Genomic DNA, 21,636 nt, shown 5'->3' on the forward strand with positions numbered 1-21,636 from the left:
GTCCAGCTTCTCAGGAAAATCATATAGTTGATGTAGATGCCCATATAGGCTGTTCAGATTTACTTTACAAAAGAGAAGTGTAGGATACTTCTCTTGTTGCCTTATTTGTATTTGACCACTACTGTTTTCTGTTTATTTGTTACTGACTGTGGCAGGACACCTCTGCCTCTGTTTCACTTTATGTTGCTGGTAAATAATATGGTTGTAGTAGTAGGCTAAAGTTAAATGATTTAGTATGCACTAATTAAAGGGGCAGAGCTTTAAGAGACATTTTAGCTTTTATATTTTATAAGATATATTTTTTGTAAGAACCACAATTAATAAATATATTTCAGGGAATAACTTATTGTTCAAATCTGTATATAAATATGTACATAAAGTGTTGTAATTATATTGTAAAATGGATGGATGGATGGATGGACATTTAAAACAAAACTGTTATTATTAATTAGTAAGTATACATTTTTTGAGCCTTTTTAGAGAAAATCATATCATTGTAGTAAATTATGCAAATTACTTGATGATGTCATGGTGACCACGCCCATAGCTACGCCCCCACCGCCACAGGTATCTTGGCAGTTTATGGGGAACACTGACATTGGACGTCAAAACTTTTTGAGCCAGGGTTAAAGTCGACAAGTGTGTGAACAAAATGAGACGTTAAGCACCGAGCCACGTGAAAGTAATCTTTCCTTTTTGGAGCGTTCTGCTTTTCGTTTATTCGTGAATAGCGTTGCCATGGTAACACAAAACAGCCCCTTTCCGACGGTATAACATATGTGGGGGTTCGTTGGCCGGTTCGTCCCGTATTAAGTGTAAGGGAAACGTGCGGAACAAGAAGTTGAATAATAAAGTTTGAAGTATGAGTGTCAGAAAAATTGTATGTAAATTATCCCAAAACTTTCCGTTCTGAGTTCCCAATGAACTTTGTTGCACCAAGCAAAGGCTTGGAAAAATCCATTGTGTACGATGGGAGGAGACGGGAGGGGGTTATCTATTGTCATCGAAGACCTGCTCAAGCTGAATCCAGGACGAGCCCAAGCCCGAGGCATCTTCTTCTTTTGTCTTCAATGTGACCAAAAACAAGAGCTGTTTACATACCCCCGCATTCCTGCGTTGTTGTGTAAACATTGAATATCTAAATAAAGGAGGAGTCGTCAACCTTTTTTCGTCAGAGCGTGCCTGTAAGAGGTTACAGGTCGACGGCGTCTCTCCTCAATTGAGTCCAAATTTAATTCTGTCTCTGTTTGATTGTTTGCTTCTTGTCTTGTTTAATAGATGTCATCAGTGTTTGAACCTGACAATGAGCAATAACAATATGGGCTGCTTGCCATTCACAGCATGTGAATGGGCGCTTGCATTGGAGCAGGCCCATAATAAATAGATGCATTTTGGTGTAGAAAAACCATATGTGTGAATGTTTTGGAGCATTCACACAATAAACCTGTTTGTCGCCTCACGACACACGTTTTATCTTAGCCGGCTTGAAACACGTCCGCACGACACGGCCTCGAGTTACAAAAGTGCCAGCTAAATGTTTCACAGATGTGGCTGACAACAACGACCCTTTGATTCGTCCCCACAACAAAGGCTTTATAATACAATTACTGTTAGCGGTCGCACGACATTCAAACATGTTGTTTTGAATGGCGAGCAGACAGAGCCTTGTTTTGAACATTCTGGGCCTAAAATGTGATGAGTTCCGACATACAAGGCTTATATTTTGCAAAGAGAATATACGAACCCCGTTTCCATATGAGTTGGGAAATTGTGTTAGATGTAAATATAAACGGAATACAATGATTTGCAAATTCTTTTCAACTTATATTCAATTGAATGCACTACAAAGACAAGATATTTGATGGGTTTTTTTTTGCAAATAATCATTAACTTAGAATTTCATGGCTGCAACACGTGCCAAAGTAGTTGGGAAAGGGCATGTTCACCACTGTGTCACATGGCCTTTCCTTTTAACAACACTCAGTAAACGTTTGGGAACTGAGGAGACACATTTTTGAAGCTTCTCAGGTGGAATTATTTCCCATTCTTGCTTGATGTACAGCTTAAGTTGTTCAACAGTCCGGGGGTCTCCGTTGTGGTATTTTAGGCTTCTTATTGCGCCACACATTTTCAATGGGAGACAGGTCTGGACTACAGGCAGGCCAGTCTAGTACCCGCACTCTTTTACTATGAAGCCATGCTGTTGTAACACGTGGTTTGGCATTGTCTTGCTGAAATAAGCAGGGGCGTCCATGATAATGTTGCTTGGATGGCGACATATATTGCTCCAAAACTTGTATGTACCTTTCAGCATTAATGGCGCCTTCACAGATGTGTAAGTTACCCATGTTTTAGGCACTAAGACACCCCCATACCATCACAGATGCTGGCTTCTGAACTTTGCTTCTATAACAATCCGGATGGTTCTTTTCCTCTTTGGTCCGGAGGACACGACGTCCACAGTTTCCAAAAACAATTTGAAATGTTGACTCGTCAGACCACAGAACACTTTTCCACTTTGTATCAGTCCATCTTAGATGAGCTCGGGGCCCAGCGAAGCCGGCGGCGTTTCTGGGTGTTGTTGACAAATGGCTTTGGCTCTGCATAGTAGAGTTTTAACTTGCACTCGCAGACGCAGCGACAAACTGTAGTTACTGACAGTGGTTTTCTGAAGGGTTCCTGAGCCCATGTGGTGATATCCTTTACACACTGATGTCTCTTTTTAATGCCGTACCGCCTGAGGGATCGAAGGCCACGGGCTTAGCCGCTTGCGTGCAGTGATTTCTCCAGATTCTCTGAACCTTTTGATGATATTTAGACTGTAGATGGTGAAATCCCTAAATTCCTTGCAATAGCTGGTTGAGAAATGTTGTTCTTAAACTGTTTGACAATTTGTTGACAAAGTGGTGACCCTCGCCCCATCCTTGTTTGTGAATGACTGAGCATTTCATGGAATCTACTTTTATACCCAATCATGCCCAATGAGCCCGTTCACCTGTGGGATGTTCCAAATAAGTGTTTGACGAGCATCCCTCGACTTTCTCGGTCTTTTTTGCCACCCGTGCCAGCTTTTTTTTGAAACACGTCGCAGGCGTCAAATTCCAAATGAGCTAACATTCCTCAGCTTCCTCCGTCTTTTTAAGCACAGTTTGCAAAGAGTGTGTGGAAGTTGTTTCCACTCCGCACGTGTCACGTGACACAACAGCTGCTGCTCCTTATAAACAACCTGCCCCGAGTGCTGACGGCCATCTTTTTTCGAGGCGCCTGTTGAATAAAAATGTGATTAAAGCAGCAGTCCAGCAGGATTTGACTCCATTTGAGTTACGCCGACTCGCCGTTAATCCGTGTTTGTAAAGCTGCTCAGTCACACCTCCACACACACACGCACACACACACACACACACACACACACACACACACACACACACACACCAGCATCTATCAGCCAATAAAGTGCAATATATCCTCCTCTGCTGTGTCAGAAGTCAGCCACTAATCCTGCCGGTCTGTCTTTCTTCAAGGCGAGCGTGTGAGGCGTGTCACACAGCGTGGCCTCACACGCTCATCAACACTCTCTCTGCCTCGCAGGGGAGGAAGGAGGCGGCTTCATCCTCAGCGTATTCGGGAGCGAGTCGGGTTAATCCCCCCCCATCGCCCTTTAGTCGGAGCCTTAGTGTGCCAATCAAGGCCTTTGGCAAGGATGGCAACTCTGCATTAATTACACAAACCAGCATACCTTTTTATTACCTCCCAATCATCCCCTGCTGGCTGTGCGAGCCGTTTTAATGTAGGTACTGCACTCCTGCCATATAGAGGATCTTTGACTCGTGTTTTTGCAGTGTGTACTTAAGAGTAGCACTGCACCTCTGCCATATAGAGGATCTTTGACTTGTGTTTTTGCAGTGTACTTAAGAGTAGCACTGCACTCCTGCCATATAGAGGATCTTTGACTTGTGTTTTTGCAGTGTACTTAAGAGTAGCACTGCACTCCTGACATATAGAGGATCTTTGACTCGTGTTTTTGCAGTATGTACTTAAAAGTAGCACTGCACCTCTGCCATATAGAGGATCTTTGACTCGTGTTTTTGCAGTATGTACTTAAGAGTAGCACTGCACCTCTGCCATATAAAGGATCTTTGACTTGTGTTTTTGCAGTGTACTTAAGAGTAGCACTGCACTCCTGCCATATAGAGGATCTTTGACTTGTGTTTTTGCAGTGTACTTAAGAGTAGCACTGCACTCCTGCCATATAGAGGATCTTTGACTTGTGTTTTTGCAGTGTACTTAAAAGTAGCACTGCACTCTTCTACAATATAGAGGATCTTTGACTTGTGTTTTTGCAGTATGTACTTAAGAGTAGCACTGCACTCCTGCCATATAGAGGATATTTGACTCGTGTTTTTGCAGTATGTACTTAAAAGTAGCACTGCACTCCTGCCATATAGAGGATCTTTGACTCGTGTTTTTGCAGTATGTACTTAAGAGTAGCACTGCACCTCTGCCATATAGAGGATCTTTGACTTGTGTTTTTGCAGTGTACTTAAAAGTAGCACTGCACTCTTCTACCATATAGAGGATCTTTGACTTGTGTTTTTGCAGTATGTACTTAAAAGTAGCACTGCACTCCTGCCATGTAGAGGATCTTTGACTAGTGTTTTTGCAGTAGCCATGCTTAAGAACAACTCTCCTGTCATATAGAGGATCTTTGACTAGTGTTTTTGCAGTAGGTATACTTAAAAACAGCACAGAACTCTTGACATGTAGAGGATCTTTGACAAGTGTTTTTGCAGTATGTACTTAAAAGTAGCACTGCACTCCTGCTATATAGAGGATCTTTGACAAGTGTTTTTGCAGTATATACTTAAAAGTAGCACTGCACTCCTGCCATATAGAAGATCTTTGACTCGTGTTTTTGCAGTATGTACTTAAGAGTAGCACTGCACCTCTGCCATATAGAGGATCTTTGACTTGTGTTTTTGCAGTGTACTTAAGAGTAGCACTGCACTCCTGCCATATAGAGGATCTTTGACTTGTGTTTTTGCAGTATGTACTTAAGAGTAGCACTGCACCTCTGCCATATAGAGGATCTTTGACTTGTGTTTTTGCAGTATGTACTTAAGAGTAGCACTGCACCTCTGCCATATAGAGGATCTTTGACTTGTGTTTTTGCAGTATGTACTTAAGAGTAGCACTGCACTCCTGACATATAGAGGATCTTTGACTCGTGTTTTTGCAGTATGTACTTAAAAGTAGCACTGCACCTCTGCCATATAGAGGATCTTTGACTTGTGTTTTTGCAGTGTACTTAAGAGTAGCACTGCACTCCTGCCATATAGAGGGTCTTCTGACTTGTGTTTTTGCAGTATGTACTTTAGAGTAGCACTGCACCTCTGCCATATAGAGGATCTTTGACTTGTGTTTTTGCAGTATGTACTTAAAAGTAGCACTGCACTCCTGCCATGTAGAGGATCTTTGACTAGTGTTTTTGCAGTAGCCATGCTTAAGAACAACTCTCCTGTGATATAGAGGATCTTTGACTAGTGTTTTTGCAGTAGGTATACTTAAAAACAGCACAGAACTCTTGACATGTAGAGGATCTTTGACAAGTGTTTTTGCAGTATGTACTTAAGAGTAGCACTGCACTCCTGCCATATAGAGGATCTTTGACTCGTGTTTTTGCAGTATGTACTTAAGAGTAGCACTGCATCTCTGCCATATAGAGGATTTTTGACTTGTGTTTTTGCAGTGTACTTAAGAGTAGCACTGCACTCCTGCCATATAGAGGATCTTTGACTCGTGTTTTTGCAGTATGTACTTAAGAGTAGCACTGCACTCCTGCCATGTAGAGGATCTTTGATTAGTGTTTTTGCAGTAGGCATGCTTAAGAACAACTCTCCTGTCATATAGAGGATCTTTGACTAGTGTTTTTGCAGTAGGTATACTTAAAAACAGCACAGAACTCTTGACGTATAGAGGATCTTTGACAAGTGTTTTGGCAGTAGGTACTTAAAAGTAGCACTGCACTCCTGCTATATAGAGGATCTTTGACTTGTGTTTTTGCAGTAGGCATGCTTAAGAACAACTCTCCTGTCTAATAGAGGATCTTTGACTAGTGTTTTTGCAGTAAGCATGCTTAAGAACAACTCTCCTGTGATATAGAGGATCTTTGATTAGTGTTTTTGCAGTAGGCATGCTTAAGAACAACTCTCCTGTCGTATAGAGGATCTTTGACTAGTGTTTTTGCAGTAGGCATGCTTAAGAACAACTCTCCTGTCATATAGAGGATCTTTGACTAGTGTTTTTGCAGTAGGCATGCTTAAGAACAACTCTCCTATCATATAGAGGATCTTTGATTAGTGTTTTTGCAGTAGGCATGCTTAAGAACAACTCTCCTGTCATATAGAGGATCTTTGATTAATGTTTTTGCAGTAGGCATGCTTAAGAACAACTCTCCTGTCATATAGAGGATCTTTGATTAGTGTTTTTGCAGTAGGTATACTTAAAAACAGCACAGAACTCTTGACATATAGAGGATCTTTGACAAATGTTTTGGCAGTAGGTACTTAAAAGTAGCACTGCATTCCTACCATATGAGGATCTTTGACTTGTGTTTTTGCAGTAGGTACTTAAAAGTAGCACTGCATTCCTACTATATAGAGGATCTTTGACTAGTGTTTTTGCAGTAGGTTACTTAAAAGTAGCACTGCACTTCTGCCATATAGAGGATCTTTGACTTGTGTTTTTGCAGTAGGTACTTAAAAGTAGCACTGCACTCCTGTTATTTAGAGGTTCTTTGACTAGTGTTTTTGCAGTGGGTACTTAAAAGTAGCACTGCACTCCCAACATATAGAGGATCTTTGACTTGTGTTTTTGCAGTAGGTACTTAAAAGTAGCACTGCATTCCCAACATAAAGAGGATCTTTGACTAGTGTTTTTGCAGTAGGTACTTAAAAGTAGCTCTGCACTCGTCTACCATATAGAGGATCTTTGACTTGTGTTTTTGCAGTAGGTACTTAAAAGTAGCACTGCACTCCTGTTATTTAGAGGATCTTTGACCAGTGTTTTTGCAGTAGGTACTTAAAAGTAGCACTGCACTCCCAACATATAGAGGATCTTTGACTAGTGTTTTTGCAGGAGGTACTTCAAGTATTACTGCACTCCTGTCATATTGAGGATCTTTGACTTGTGTTTTTGCAGTAGGTACTTAAAAGTAGCACTGTACTCCCAACATATAGAGGATCTTTGACTAGTGTTTTTGCAGTAGGTACTTCAAGTATAACTGCACTCCTTAGAGGATCTTTGACTTGTGTTTTTGCAGTATGTACTTAAAAGTAGCACTGCATTCCTGCCATACAGAGAATATTTGACTAGTGTTTTGGCAGTAGGCATGCTTAAGAACAACTCCTGTCATATAGAGGATCTTTGATTAGTATGTTTACAGTAGGTACTTATAAACAGCACATAACTCTTGACATATAGAAGATCTTTGACATGTGTTTTTACAGTATGTACTTAAAAGTAGCACTGCACTCCTGTCATATAGAGGATCTTTGACTAGTGTTTTTGCAGTAGGTATTTAAAATATGTCCATAATGTCCTCATCACCTCACAAAAATGTCCCTCGTGTCCTCATCACCTCACATAAATACGTCTTTCATGTCCTCATCACCTCACAGTAATATGTCCCTCATGTCCTCATCACCTCACATAAATACGTCTTTCATGTCCTCATCACCTCACAGTAATATGTCCCTCATGTCCTCATCACCTCACAGATATATGTCCCTCATGTCCTCATCACCTCACATAAGTATGTCCCCCATTCCCTAATCACCTCACATAAATACGTCTTTCATGTCCTCATCACCTCACAGTAATATGTCCCTCATGTCCTCATCACCTCACAGATATATGTCCCTCATGTCCTCATCACCTCACATAAATACGTCTTTCATGTCCTCATCACCTCACAGTAATATGTCCCTCATGTCCTCATCACCTCACAGTAATATGTCCCTCATGTCCTCATCACCTCACATAAGTGTGTCCCCCATTCCCTAATCACCTCACATAAATACGTCTTTCATGTCTTCATCACCTCACATAAATATGTCTCATGTCCTCATCACCTCACATAAATCTGTCTCATGTCCTCATCACCTCACAGTAATATGTCCCTCGTGTCTTCATCACTTCACAGACATATGTCCCTCGTGTCCTCATCACTTTACAGTAATATGTCCCTCATGTCCTCATCACCTCACAGATATATGTCCCTCATGTCCTCATCACCTCACATAAATCTGTCTCATGTCCTCATCACCTCACAGTAATATGTCCCTCGTGTCTTCATCACTTCACAGACATATGTCCCTCATGTCCTCATCACCTCACAGATATATGTCCCTCATGTAGCACTGCACTCCTCCCATATAGAGGATCTTTCACTAGTGTTTTTGCAGTAGGTACTTAAAAGTAGCACTGCACTCCTGTCATATAGAGGATCTTTGACTAGTGTTTTTGCAGTAGGTATTTAAAATATGTCCATAATGTCCTCATCACCTCACAAAAATGTCCCTCGTGTCCTCATCACCTCACATAAATACATCTTTCATGTCCTCATCACCTCACAGTAATATGTCCCTCATGTCCTCATCACCTCACATAAATACGTCTTTCATGTCCTCATCACCTCACATAAATCTGTCTCATGTCCTCATCACCTCACAGTAATATGTCCCTCATGTCCTCATCACCTCACATAAATACGTCTTTCATGTCCTCATCACCTCACATAAATCTGTCTCATGTCCTCATCACCTCACAGTAATATGTCCCTCATGTCCTCATCACCTCACAGTAATATATCTCCTGTCCTCATCACCTCACAGACATATGTCCCTCGTGTCCTCATCACCTCACATAAATACGTCTTTCATGTCCTCATCACCTCACATAAATCTGTCTCATGTCCTCATCACCTCACAGTAATATGTCCCTCATGTCCTCATCACCTCACATAAATACGTCTTTCATGTCCTCATCACCTCACATAAATCTGTCTCATGTCCTCATCACCTCACAGTAATATGTCCCTCATGTCCTCATCACCTCACATAAGTATGTCCCCCATTCCCTAATGACCTCACATAAATATGTCCCTCATGTCCTCATCACCTCACAGTAATATATCTCCTGTCCTCATCACCTCACAGACATATGTCCCTCGTGTCCTCATCACCTCACAGACATATGTCCCTCATGTAGCACTGCACTCCTCCCATATAGAGGATCTTTGACTAGTGTTTTTGCAGTAGGTATACTTAAAAACAGCACAGAACTCTTGACATATAGAGGATCTTTGACAAGTGTTTTTGCAGTAGGTACTTAAAAGTAGCACTGCACTCCTGTTATTTAGAGGATCTTTGACTAGTGTTTTTGCAGTAGGCATGCTTAAGATAAACTCTCCTGTCATATAGAGGATCTTTGACTAGTGTTTTTGCAGTAGGCATGCTTAAGATAATCTCTCCTGTCATATAGAGGATCTTTGACTAGTGTTTTTGCAGTATGTACTTAAAATTAGCACTGCACTCCTGTTGTATAGAGGTTCTTTGACTAGTGTTTTTGCAGTATGTACTTAAAAGTAGCACTGCACTCCTACCACATAGAGGTTCTTTGACTAGTGTTTTTGCAGTATGTACTTAAAAGTAGCACTGCACTCCTACCATATAGAGGATCTTTGACTAGTGTTTTTGCAGTTTGTACTTAAAAGTAGCACTGCACTCCTACCATAGAGGATCTTTGACTAGTGTTTTTGCAGTTTGTACTTAAAAGTAGCACTGCACTCCTACCATATAGAGGATCTTTGACTAGTGTTTTTGCAGTTTGTACTTAAAAGTAGCACTGCACTCCTACCATAGAGGATCTTTGACTAGTGTTTTTGCAGTTTGTACTTAAAAGTAGCACTGCACTCCTACCATATAGAGGATCTTTGACTAGTGTTTTTGCAGTAGGTACTTAAAAAGTAGCACTGCACTCCTACCATATAGAGCATCTTTGACTAGTTTTTTTTGCAGTAGGTACTTAAAACAACTCACCTGTCATATAGAGGATCTTTGACTCTTGTTTTTGCAGTATTTATACGTAAAAACAACTCTCCTGTCATATAGAGGATCTTTGATTAGTATTTTTACAGTAGGTACTTATAAACAGCACATAACTCTTGACATATAGAAGATCTTTGACATGTGTTTTTACAGTATGTACTTAAAAGTAGCTCTGCACTCCCAACATATAGAGGATCTTTGACTAGTGTTTTTGCAGTAGGTACTTAAAAGTAGCACTGCACTCCTGTTATTTAGAGGATCTTTGACTGGTGTTTTTGCAGTAGGTACTTCAAGTAGCACAGAACTCTTGACATATAGGGGATATTTTTCAAGTGTTTTTGCAGTAGGTACTTCAAGTAGCACTGCACTCATGTTATATAGAGGATCTTGTGTTTTTGCAGTAGGTAAACTTGAAAACAACTCTCGTGTCGTAAAGAGGATCTTTGACAAGCGTCGGTTTGCCTGAAAACAACTCTCCTGTGATATAGAGAATCTTTGCAGTAGGTACCTAAAAGTAGCACTGCACTCCTACCATATAGAGGATCTTTGACTAGTGATTTTGCAGTACGTACTTAAAAGTAGCACTGCACTCCTACCATATAGAGGATCTTTGACTAGTGTTTTTGCAGTAGGTACTTAAAAACAACTCTCCTGTCATATAGAGGATCTTTGACTAGTGTTTTTGCAGTAGGTACTTAAAAACAACTCTCCTGTCATATAGAGGATCTTTGACTAGTGTTTTTGCAGTATGTACTTTAAATTAGCACTGCACTCCTGTTATATAGAGGATCTTTGACTAGTGTTTTTGCAGTAGGTCTACAAACCCCAAAACCATTGAAGTTGGCACGTTGTGTAAATGGTAAATCAAAACAGAATACAATGATTTGCTAATCCTTTTCAACTTATATTCAATTGAATAGACTGCAAAGACAAGATATTTAATGTTCCAACTGGAAAACTTTATTTTTTGCAAATATTAGCTCATTTGGAATTTGACCCCCGCAACATGTTTAAAAAAAGCTGGCACAAGTGGCAAAAAAGACTGATAAAGTTGAGGAATGCTCAACAAACACTTATTTGGAACATCCCACAGGTGAACAGGCTAATTGGAAACAGGTGGGTGCCATGATTGGGTATAAAAGCAGCTTCCATGAAATGCTCAGTCATTCACAAACAAGGATGGGGCGAGGGTCACCACTTTGTCAACAAACGCCTGAGCAAATTGTTCAACAGTTTAAGAACAACATTTATCAACCAGCTATTGCAAGGAATTTAGGGATTTCACCATCTACGGTCCGTGATATCATCAAAAGTTTCAGAGAATCTGGAGAAATCACTGCAGTAAGCGATGATATTACGGACCTTCAAAAAGCGACATCAGTGTGTAAAGAATATCACCACATGGGCTCAGGAGCACTTCAGAAAACCACTGTCAGTTGGTCGCTACATCTGTAAGTGCAAGTTAAAACTCTATGCAAAGCCAAAGCCATTTATCAACAACACCCAGAAATTCCACCGGCTTCGCTGGGCCCGAGCTCATCTAAGATGGACTGATGCAAAGTGGAAAAGTGTTCTGTGGTCTGACGAGTCCACATTTCAAATTATTTTTGGAAACTGTGGACGTCGTGTCCTCCGGACCAAAGAGGAACAGAACTATCCGGATTGTTATAGACGCAACGTTCAAAAGCCAGCATCTGTGATGGTATGGGGGTGTATTAGTGCCCAAGGCATGGGTAACTTACACATCTGTGAAGGCACCATTAATGCTGAAAGGTACATACAGGTTTTGGAGCAACATATGTTGCCATCCAAGCAACGTTATCATGGACGCCCCTGCTTATTTCAGCAAGACAATGCCAAGCCACGTGTTACATCAACGTGGCTTCATAGTAAAAGAGTGCGGGTACTAGACTGGCCTGCCTGTAGTCCAGACCTGTCTCCCATTGAAAATGTGTGGCGCAATATGAAGCCTAAAATACCACAACGGAGACCCCCGGACTGTTGAACAACTTAAGCTGTACATCAAGCAAGAATGGGAAAGAATTCCACCTGAAAAGCTTCAAAAATGTGTCTCCTCAGTTCCCAAACGTTCACTGAGTGTTGTTAAAAGGAAAGGCCATGTAACACAGTGGTGAACATGCACCTGTGCCAATTTTTTTGCAATGTGTTGCTGCCATTAAATTCTAAGTTAATGATTATTTGCAAAAAAAAAATTTGTTGCTGAGTTTCAACATTAAGTATCTTGTCTTTGTAGTCTATTCAATTGAATATAAGTTGAAAAGGATTTGCAAATCATTGTATTCTGCTTTTATTTACCATTTACACAAAGTGCCAACTTGACTGGTTTTGGGTTCTGTAATATAGAAGATCTTTGACCAGTGTTTTTGCTGCATGTCATCAAAAAGTGAATTTGTAAGGATTTGCACCTCTGCAGTTGCAGTATTATTACTGTACGCGTTGCACTTACCTTTTTTAAATTAAAAAAAAAGTAGTTATTAATAGTAATTCCCAGGTGGCTGTGCTGAGGCCACAGGAAGTGAGTGCATCCAGCGAGAGAGTGCTAATGAATGTTTACACCTACACAGAGTCAACAAACAGATGCTTATTGGCGCCAACATATTTCACCATCTTTATGTTTGGTTGTCAATGTGAAAGAAAATGCTTCATGGGGTGAATAATGTAAAAAAGGAAAGCACTGTTTGAAGCTCTTAAATACACTTGAGGAGTGTCTGCTGCCTCCGGCGTGCATCCAGGTGGGGAGAAAGTCTTGTCACGACTTGTTAGGAAGACTCCCGTGCGTTCCCATGACTCTTTAACGGCCGCCACTCGCACCAGGGCGATGATGAAACTCCGTTTTCATGCAACAGGACGACGTCATCCAACTGTTTGGAAGCACGTTTGGCGGTTCAACCATCACACTTTGCATTTTACATCCTTTTTTTATACTTGTCATCTAACAGTAAGTCCAATATCAGCCATCCAATGTCTACTGTATATGATATTATACCCTAAACAAACACCAAACAGTCCAGTTGCGATGGATTAGATGCCCTGAGATGACAATGACCTGGATGAATGACCACATTCATATTAGGTTGGTATTTAAAAGGCGTACAGTTGACTATTTCCCACTTCCCAGAAAACCACAGAAAAATAAATAATCCAAAGAATTCCAGGGTCAAAAATGTTTATATTAATATTAGTATTTGGTATAATATGTATTTTACAAATATTTAAAAAATATATATTTAATTGAGTAAATAATGAACATTATCACAGGGAACAAATGCTGACTTTTCTGTCTTTTCAGTAAATTTTTGCTGTATTTTTGGCCATCATTTTGTTATTGTGATTTTTCCCAACAGTTTGTTTCATGTTTTTTATTTATTTATTTTATTTGTTATTTTTTTATGAATTTATTAATCAATCAAAAAAACAATACACAACAATACCACAATAATGCAATCCAAATCCAAAACCAAACCCGTCCCAGCAACATTAAGAACAACAATAAACCAAGCATTTGAGAGCAATTGAGGACACGCAAACATGACACGGTACAATCCAAATGTAGTGAAACAAAAATGAACATTATCGACAACAGTATCAATATTAGTAACAATTTCAAAATAGCAGTGATTAAAAAAAAACCTCATTAATATTATCATTAAAAACATTAATAAAAAATAATACAAAAAATATGAAAGAACAATAGTGTTACAGTGGCTTACACTTGCATCACATCTCACAAGCTTGACAACACACTGTGTCCAACATTTTCCACAAAGATATAATAAGTCATATTTTGGTTCATTTAATAGTTGAAACAAATTTAAATAATGGATCCCATATTCCAATATATGACTCATTATTATCTAAACTAAATGCAGTTTTTTCTACTGATATCATCTCCATAGCTTGTGTGTACCAGTCAGTATGTATTATGTGTGTATACCAGTCAGTATGTATTATGTGTGTATACCAGTCAGTATGTATTATGTGTGTGTACCAGTCAGTATGAGTTGTACTATCAACATATATCCATTTTTTTAATATTACCCTTTTTGTTATAATGCATATTGAAAGAAAAGCATTTTTACTCTTTGATGACACGTTACTAAATTGATGGAGATCCCCAAGAATACAAGTTTGCAGTGTCATTGGGATGTTTATATTAAGGAATGTGATTGCTTCTTTTGTTGTTTTCAACCATAACTCTTTTATTCTCTGACATCCCCACAATAAATGAACAAGAGTTGCCTCAGCTGCCCGACACTTCATGCATAACTTGCTATCTACTACACCAATTTTAAACAGCTGAGAAGATGTAAAATACAACCTATTCAATATCTTAAATTGAGTCAGCTTATCTTTAAGGGCTTATTGACATTTTTCCAAATATCATTCCATGATATGTCTCTTTCATCTAAAATGTTTAAGTCCATCATCCATTTCCGAACACATGCATCATTTGCATTTCTAGTGTGGTGTTCATTTATTATTCCATAGAATAGTTTAATTAATTTCTTCATTGTATCTTGATTAAAAAGTGCATCTTCCAGTTCATGGCTATTTAAGGACATACTTTCAGAGGATATGCATTTATTTACAGCGTGTTTTAAAGAGATAAAATGTAAAAAATGATTTCTGGGTACATTATATTGATCAACTAAATCATTGGTTTAAAAGAGTTTTTATTAATAATATGATGAGGTTTAGTTTCATGTTTGATTATTATATTTTAATGTCCAATTCTTTCACATGTGTACTATATACTGGCAGTAAATATATATATATATATGTGTGTGTGTGTGTGTGTGTGTGTGTGTGTGTGTGTGTGTGTGTGTGTGTGTGTGTGTGTGTGTGTGTGTGTGTGTGTGTGTGTGTGTGTGTGTGTGTGTGTGTGTGTGTGTGTGTGTGTGTGTGTGTGTGTGTGTGTGTGTGTGTGTGTGAGAGAGAGCTTTCTCAAATACAAATGACCTTGATAGCAAAACAAGACCGAGAAGAGAACACGCTGTATTCCATCAGCTGAGTGGCCAAAGGCATTTATATATATATATATATATATATATATATATATATATATATATATATATATATATATATATATATATATATATATATATATATATATATATATATATATATATATATATATATATATATATATATAATGTGTGTACATGTGTATATATATATATATACAGTATATGTGTGTGTGTGTATATATATATATATATATATATACAGTATATGTGTGTTTTGTGTGTTTGTATATATATATTTATATATATACACACAGTATATATGCATATATATATATATATATATACAGTATATATACACACAGTATATATATATATATATATATATATATATATATATATATATATATATACACAAACACATATATACTGTATATATATATATATATATATATATATACACAAACACATATATACTGTATATATATATATATACACACATACATACTGTGTGTATATATATATATACACACACACACACACACACACACACACACACACACACATATATATTTATATATACATATATATATATATATATATATATATATATATATATATATATATATATATATATATATATATAAATATGTATATATATGTATGTATATATATATATATATATATATATATATATATATATATATATATATATATATATATATATATATATATATATATATATATATATATATATGTGTGTGTGTGTGTATGTATATACACATTCCGTTTTTCAAGTGAGGGTCGTAACCCGAGCTAACGTGCTAACATCGCACTCCCATTTCAACAACAGCATCAAACTAACTTACCTTATGCGCTGGAAAAAAAACCCAACATGTTTGTAGCTGATAGATCTCCCAGCTTCCTTTTAAGATGCATAGCGAAGCCTTTTGTCTTCTCTCTTTAACTGCTGTCCTCCGGGTCAGACGTGGTATCAGCTTAGTTTTCTTGATGTCATAAAAAAAACCTGCTACTTCAAAAGCGGGCGTTTGAAGGGCTTTTACTCTGAAAAGCGGAGCAGACAGGAGAGATTCTTCTCACGTCGGTAAACAGACTCCAGGGACACACCTGGCTGTCTGAACATCGTTACAAGTCTCTTTGGCATACAATAAATAATAAACAACAATAAACTTGGCTCCAACATTGACTATAATCACATGCATGAATACTAATACTGATTTAAATAATGCTCCATCTTTATACTTTTTAATGTACTTATTTTTTATTTTGTTTAAATATCTATCATTTGTCGTCATCTTCCAACAAAACTTTTTTTTAAAATCATTTGTAAAGCATCTTCAATGTTGTAATTATTTTCCACCGAAAAAACGTACAAAAAGTCAACATCATTACGTGTTTTTTGATATGTTTTATTTTTTTTCTCTAGTAAAAATCATAAAGGTCTAATTTTATATTGCAACACACAGCAAGTGATCGCCACAAAGCAAATTATTCATTTGTCGACATTTCTTTTTGCGTATTTATTTTCCCGTTTCCGTTACCAAGCGATACAGCAACTTACAGCAAAGTAAATAAGACTCATTTTCAATCACCATTTCTGTTTAAATGTATATTTTCTTACATAAATTGTATTATTTTGTGTTTTTTTAAAATTATTTTACCAGTAATCTCTCACTAAGTTACGCTAACTGAAAAAAATTCAACTGAAAAATGTAATATGGGAGGCACTTTGACATGTTTATGACTTTTCAAAAATGTGTATGAAAGTTAAAAAAAAAAGAGATTTTTTGTGTTATTATTAATTTGTCGACATTTCAGCCTTTTTTTTGTCATTCTTTTAGCGTAATTATGTTTCCATTTCCTATTTAACAAAGCAATACAGCAATTTCAATCTGTATATTTTACCTCTAAATATACCATATTGTGTAATGTAAACATTGTATTTGTTTATTTGACAAATAATGCATGAAATTCAATAAAATGAGTTACATAACCTTTTATACCAGATGTTTAAAATTTGATACGCACATTTTCTTAATATATAACAGTCATTACTTATTCTTTATTTCTTAAAAAGTTTGTTTTGTCATTTTGAGAAACCCTTGCAATAAAGTACAAAACCCAAAACCAGTGAAGTTGTGTAAATGGTAAATAAAAACAGAATACAATGATTTGCAAATCCTTTTCAACTTATATTCAATTGAATAGACTGCAAAGACAAGATATTTAATGTTCAAACTGAGAAACTTCATTTTTTTTGCAAATAATCATTAACTTAGAATTTAATGGCAGCAACACATTGCGAACAAGTTGGCACAGGGGCATTTTTACCACTGTGTTACATGGCCTTTCCTTTTAACAACACTCAGTAAATGTTTGGGAACTGAGGAGACACATTTTTTAAGCTTTTCAGGTGGAATTCTTTCCCATTCTTGCTTGATGTACAGCCTAAGTTGTGGTATTTTAGGCTTCATAATGCGCCACACATTTTCAATGCGAGACAGGTCTGGACTACAGGCAGGCCAGTCTAGTACCCGCACTCTTTTACTACGAAGCCACGCTGTTGTAACACGTGGCTTGGCATTGTCTTGCTGAAATAAGCAGGGGCGTCCATGATAACGTTGCTTGGAAGGCAACATATCTTGCTCCAAAACCTGTATGTACCTTTCAGCATTAATGGTACCTTCACAGATGTGTAAGTTACCCATGTCTTGGGCACTAATACACCCCCATACCATCACAGATGCTGGCTTTTCAACTTTGCGCCTATAACAATCCGGATGGTTCTTTTCCTCTTTGGTCCGGAAGACACGACGTCCACAGTTTCCAAAAACAATTTGAAATGTGGACTCGTCAGACCACAGAACACTTTTCCACTTTGCATCAGTCCAAGTTAGATGAGATCGGGCCCAGCGAAGCCGGCGGCGTTTCTGGGTGTTGTTGATAAATGGCTTTCGCTTTGCATAGTAGAGTTTTAACTTGCACTTACAGATGTAGCGACAAACTGTAGTTACTGACAGTGTTTTTCTGAAGTGTTCCTGAGCCCGTGTGGTGATATCCTTTACACACTGACGTCGGTTTTTGATGCAGTACCACCTGAAGGATCGAATATCCGTAACATCATGGCTTACGTGCAGTGATTTCTCCAGATTATCTGAACCTTTTGATGATATTACGGACCGTAGATGGTGAAATCCCTAAATTCCTTGCAACAGCTGGTTGAGAAATGTTGTTCTTAAACAATTTGCTCACGCATTTGTTGACAAAGTGGTGACCCTCGCCCCATCCTTGTTTGTGAATGACTGAGCATTTCGTTGAAGCTGCTTTTATACCCAATCATGGCACCCACCTGTTCCCAATTAGCCTGTTCACCTGTGGGATGTTCCAAATAAGTGTTTGACGAGCATTCCTCAACTTCCTCTGTCTTTTTTGCCACTCGTGCCAGCTTTTTTGAAACATGTTGCATGTATAAAAACGTGTTTTTATTTACCATTACAACATGCCAACTTCACTGGTTTTGGGGTTTGTAGTAAAAGACAGAATAGCTACTAATGGTCATGCAGAAAGCGAACAAAAGCTTTCATGATACAACGCTCGACAATGCAGCAGCGATGCGGCGTGTGCACTCGTGTTGTGTGTCACTGAGCAGAAAATAAACTCGTGTGTTGCTGCAGGGTTGCACACTTCAGCAGATACACAAAAAACACAAAAGGTCACCCTCCACTTCTCTAAAAGTTCTCTTTTTTCAAAGTTTACAGCAAAAACCTTCGATCAAATGACACCTGATGGCCGACTGAACAAAATAGAGGATCTTTGACCGTGTCAAGGAGGATCTTTGGGCAGCCGTGCGCGACCTTTTATATGTTTACTGACAACATGCTGTGTGTGCAGGAGGTTCCTGTTGGACTGCTTAGACATGTTGTTTAAAAATACTTCATTTTTTTCCTTCTTCAGGCGACTGTTTTGATGAGGGGGAGAAGCGGCAGCAGCAGAAGATGCTCCAGAGGTGAGCCGCTGAGGGTATTAGTGCTCTTTAGCTGTGCTATTATTATGCTAATGTGCTGTGAGGCTTCCTCAAAGCGGGCCGATACTGTACACACCATGACTTCTGCAGCTGCAGGCGTACCTAAAGAAGTGGCCTCTGTCACTTTGAATAGTCAATGTGCAGGAACACCCTTTGCAATGTGTCTCCTCCCACTAAGCACATATTTATATATGTGTGTGCGCTTGTATTTCCACCCTTCTTGAGACATCAACAAGGAAAAGTAGCTTCCATATGAGGAGGTGTGAACAAGTTAGGACATAAATCATGGTCCCAATACGGAAAACCGTTGCATCTAATAGAGAATGTCTCATTTGCACCCCTGGTGGTGAAATATATCAAAATGAGGGTGGTCCCAAAAAGGAGGGATTTTTCAAATTGACTGTGTGTCGGTTTTAAAGAGTGCTCCCCCTCTGGTCAACATATGTAATAACAAGTGTGTGTAAGAAATTGAGATGCGCCCCCTTTGCCCAAAATTAATTTAAAAAAAAATATATATATATATACATATAGAGACATACTGTAATAACTTGAAGTAAATAATGAAGATTAAAAAACAATTACTAACAAAAAAAAAAAAAGATTAACTAAAAGCAGTCTTTTTCTCACATGTCGAATTTTTCGTATAAAATTGGGAACAACTTCTCATATCGTTTCTGTTTCTGTAATATTGCAATATTTTCTCGTAAAATTATTACTTTTTTTTGGTAAAATTATTACTTGTTAATGCAAAATGGCGACATTTGTCATACAAAATTCCGACATTTATCACAATATTGCCATTTTTTTTGTTGTTCTTGTAAAATAGTGACATTTTTCATAATTTTGTCATTTTGGCAAGTAAAATTCTGATTATTGCTATGATGTTGCCAAAGTTTTAAAGTGTTCTAATAAAATTGTGACTTTTGTCGAGTAAAATTACGACTCTTTTCATAAAATTGCCAAAACTGTAAGCTTTTTCTTGTAAAATTGCGACTGTTATTGAGTAAAATTCCAACTTTTATCATAATATTGCACAAATGTTCAGTTTTTCTTGTAAAATTTTGACTTCCGTTGAGTAAAATTATGACTTTTATCATAATATTGCACAAATGTTCAGTTTTTCTTATAAAATTTTGACTTCCGTTGAGTAAAATTACGACTTTTATTATAACACTTCCAAAATTGTTGTTTTTTCTTGACCTTTTTCTTGTGAAATTCCAACTATTTTTTCACTACACATCTCTGTGTAAGAAATTGAAATGCGCCCCCTTTGGCCAAAATGTATTTTAAAAAATTAAATATGTATATAAAGACATACTGTAATAACTTGAAGTAAATAATGATTATTAAAAACTAATTACTAACAACAAATAAAAATAAAAATGAATGAACTAAAAGCAGTCTTTTTCTCACAATGTGTCGACTTTTTTCGTATAAAATTGGGAACAATTTCTCATATTCTTTCTGTTTCTGTAATATTGCAATATTTTCTTGTAAAATTATTACTTTTTTTGGTAAAATTATTACTTGTTAATGCAAAATGGCGACATTTGTCATACAAAATTCTGACATTTATCACAATATTGCCATTTTTTTGTTCTTGTAAAATAGTGAAATTTTTCATAATTTTGTCATTTTGGCAAGTAAAATTCTGATTATTACTATGATGTTGCCAAAGTTTTAAAGTGTTCTAATAAAATTGTGACTTTTGTCGAGTAAAATTACGACTCTTTTCATAAAATTGCCAAAACTGTAAGCTTTTTCTTGTAAAATTGCGACTGTTATTGAGTAAAATTCCAACTTTTATCATAATATTGCACAAATGTTCAGTTTTTCTTGTAAAATTTTGACTTCCGTTGAGTAAAATTATGACTTTTATCATAATATTGCACAAATGTTCAGTTTTTCTTATAAAATTTTGACTTCCGTTGAGTAAAATTACGACTTTTATTATAACACTTCCAAAATTGTTGTTTTTTCTTGACCTTTTTCTTGTGAAATTCCAACTATTTTTTCACTACACATCTCTGTGTAAGAAATTGAAATGCGCCCCCTTTGGCCAAAATGTATTTTAAAAAATTAAATATGTGTATAAAGACATACTGTAATAACTTGAAGTAAATAATGATGATTAAAAACTAATTACTAACAACAAATAAAAATAAAAATGAATGAACTAAAAGCAGTCTTTTTCTCACAATGTGTCGACTTTTTTCGTATAAAATTGGGAACAATTTCTCATATTCTTTCTGTTTCTGTAATATTGCAATATTTTCTCGTAAAATTATTACTTTTTTTTGTAAAATTATTACTTGTTAATGCAAAATGGCGACATTTGTCATACAAAATTCTGACATTTATCACAATATTGCCATTTTTTTTGTTCTTGTAAAATAGTGAAATTTTTCATAATTTTGTCATTTTGGCAAGTAAAATTCTGATTATTACTATGATGTTGCCAAAGTTTTAAAGTGTTCTAATAAAATTGTGACTTTTGTCG

The 21,636-nt window shown here is 37.1% G+C and overlaps 1 protein-coding gene across 7 annotated transcripts in view; it reads left to right on the forward strand.

Annotated features, from left to right (window-relative positions):
- hs3st1 (heparan sulfate (glucosamine) 3-O-sulfotransferase 1) overlaps positions 1-21,636 on the forward strand; it is a 362,702-nt gene that overhangs the window by 316,491 nt on the left and 24,575 nt on the right. For all 7 annotated transcript variants that reach the window (XM_062039569.1, XM_062039571.1, XM_062039570.1 and 4 more), the window contains one exon: positions 19,067-19,118. The gene's annotated coding sequence lies outside the window, so the exon portion shown is untranslated. The remainder of the gene's footprint in view (positions 1-19,066; positions 19,119-21,636) is intronic.

Source organism: Entelurus aequoreus, linkage group LG28 (assembly GCF_033978785.1).
Source record: "Entelurus aequoreus isolate RoL-2023_Sb linkage group LG28, RoL_Eaeq_v1.1, whole genome shotgun sequence".
In the NCBI taxonomy this organism is placed as follows: Eukaryota; Metazoa; Chordata; class Actinopteri; order Syngnathiformes; family Syngnathidae; genus Entelurus; species Entelurus aequoreus.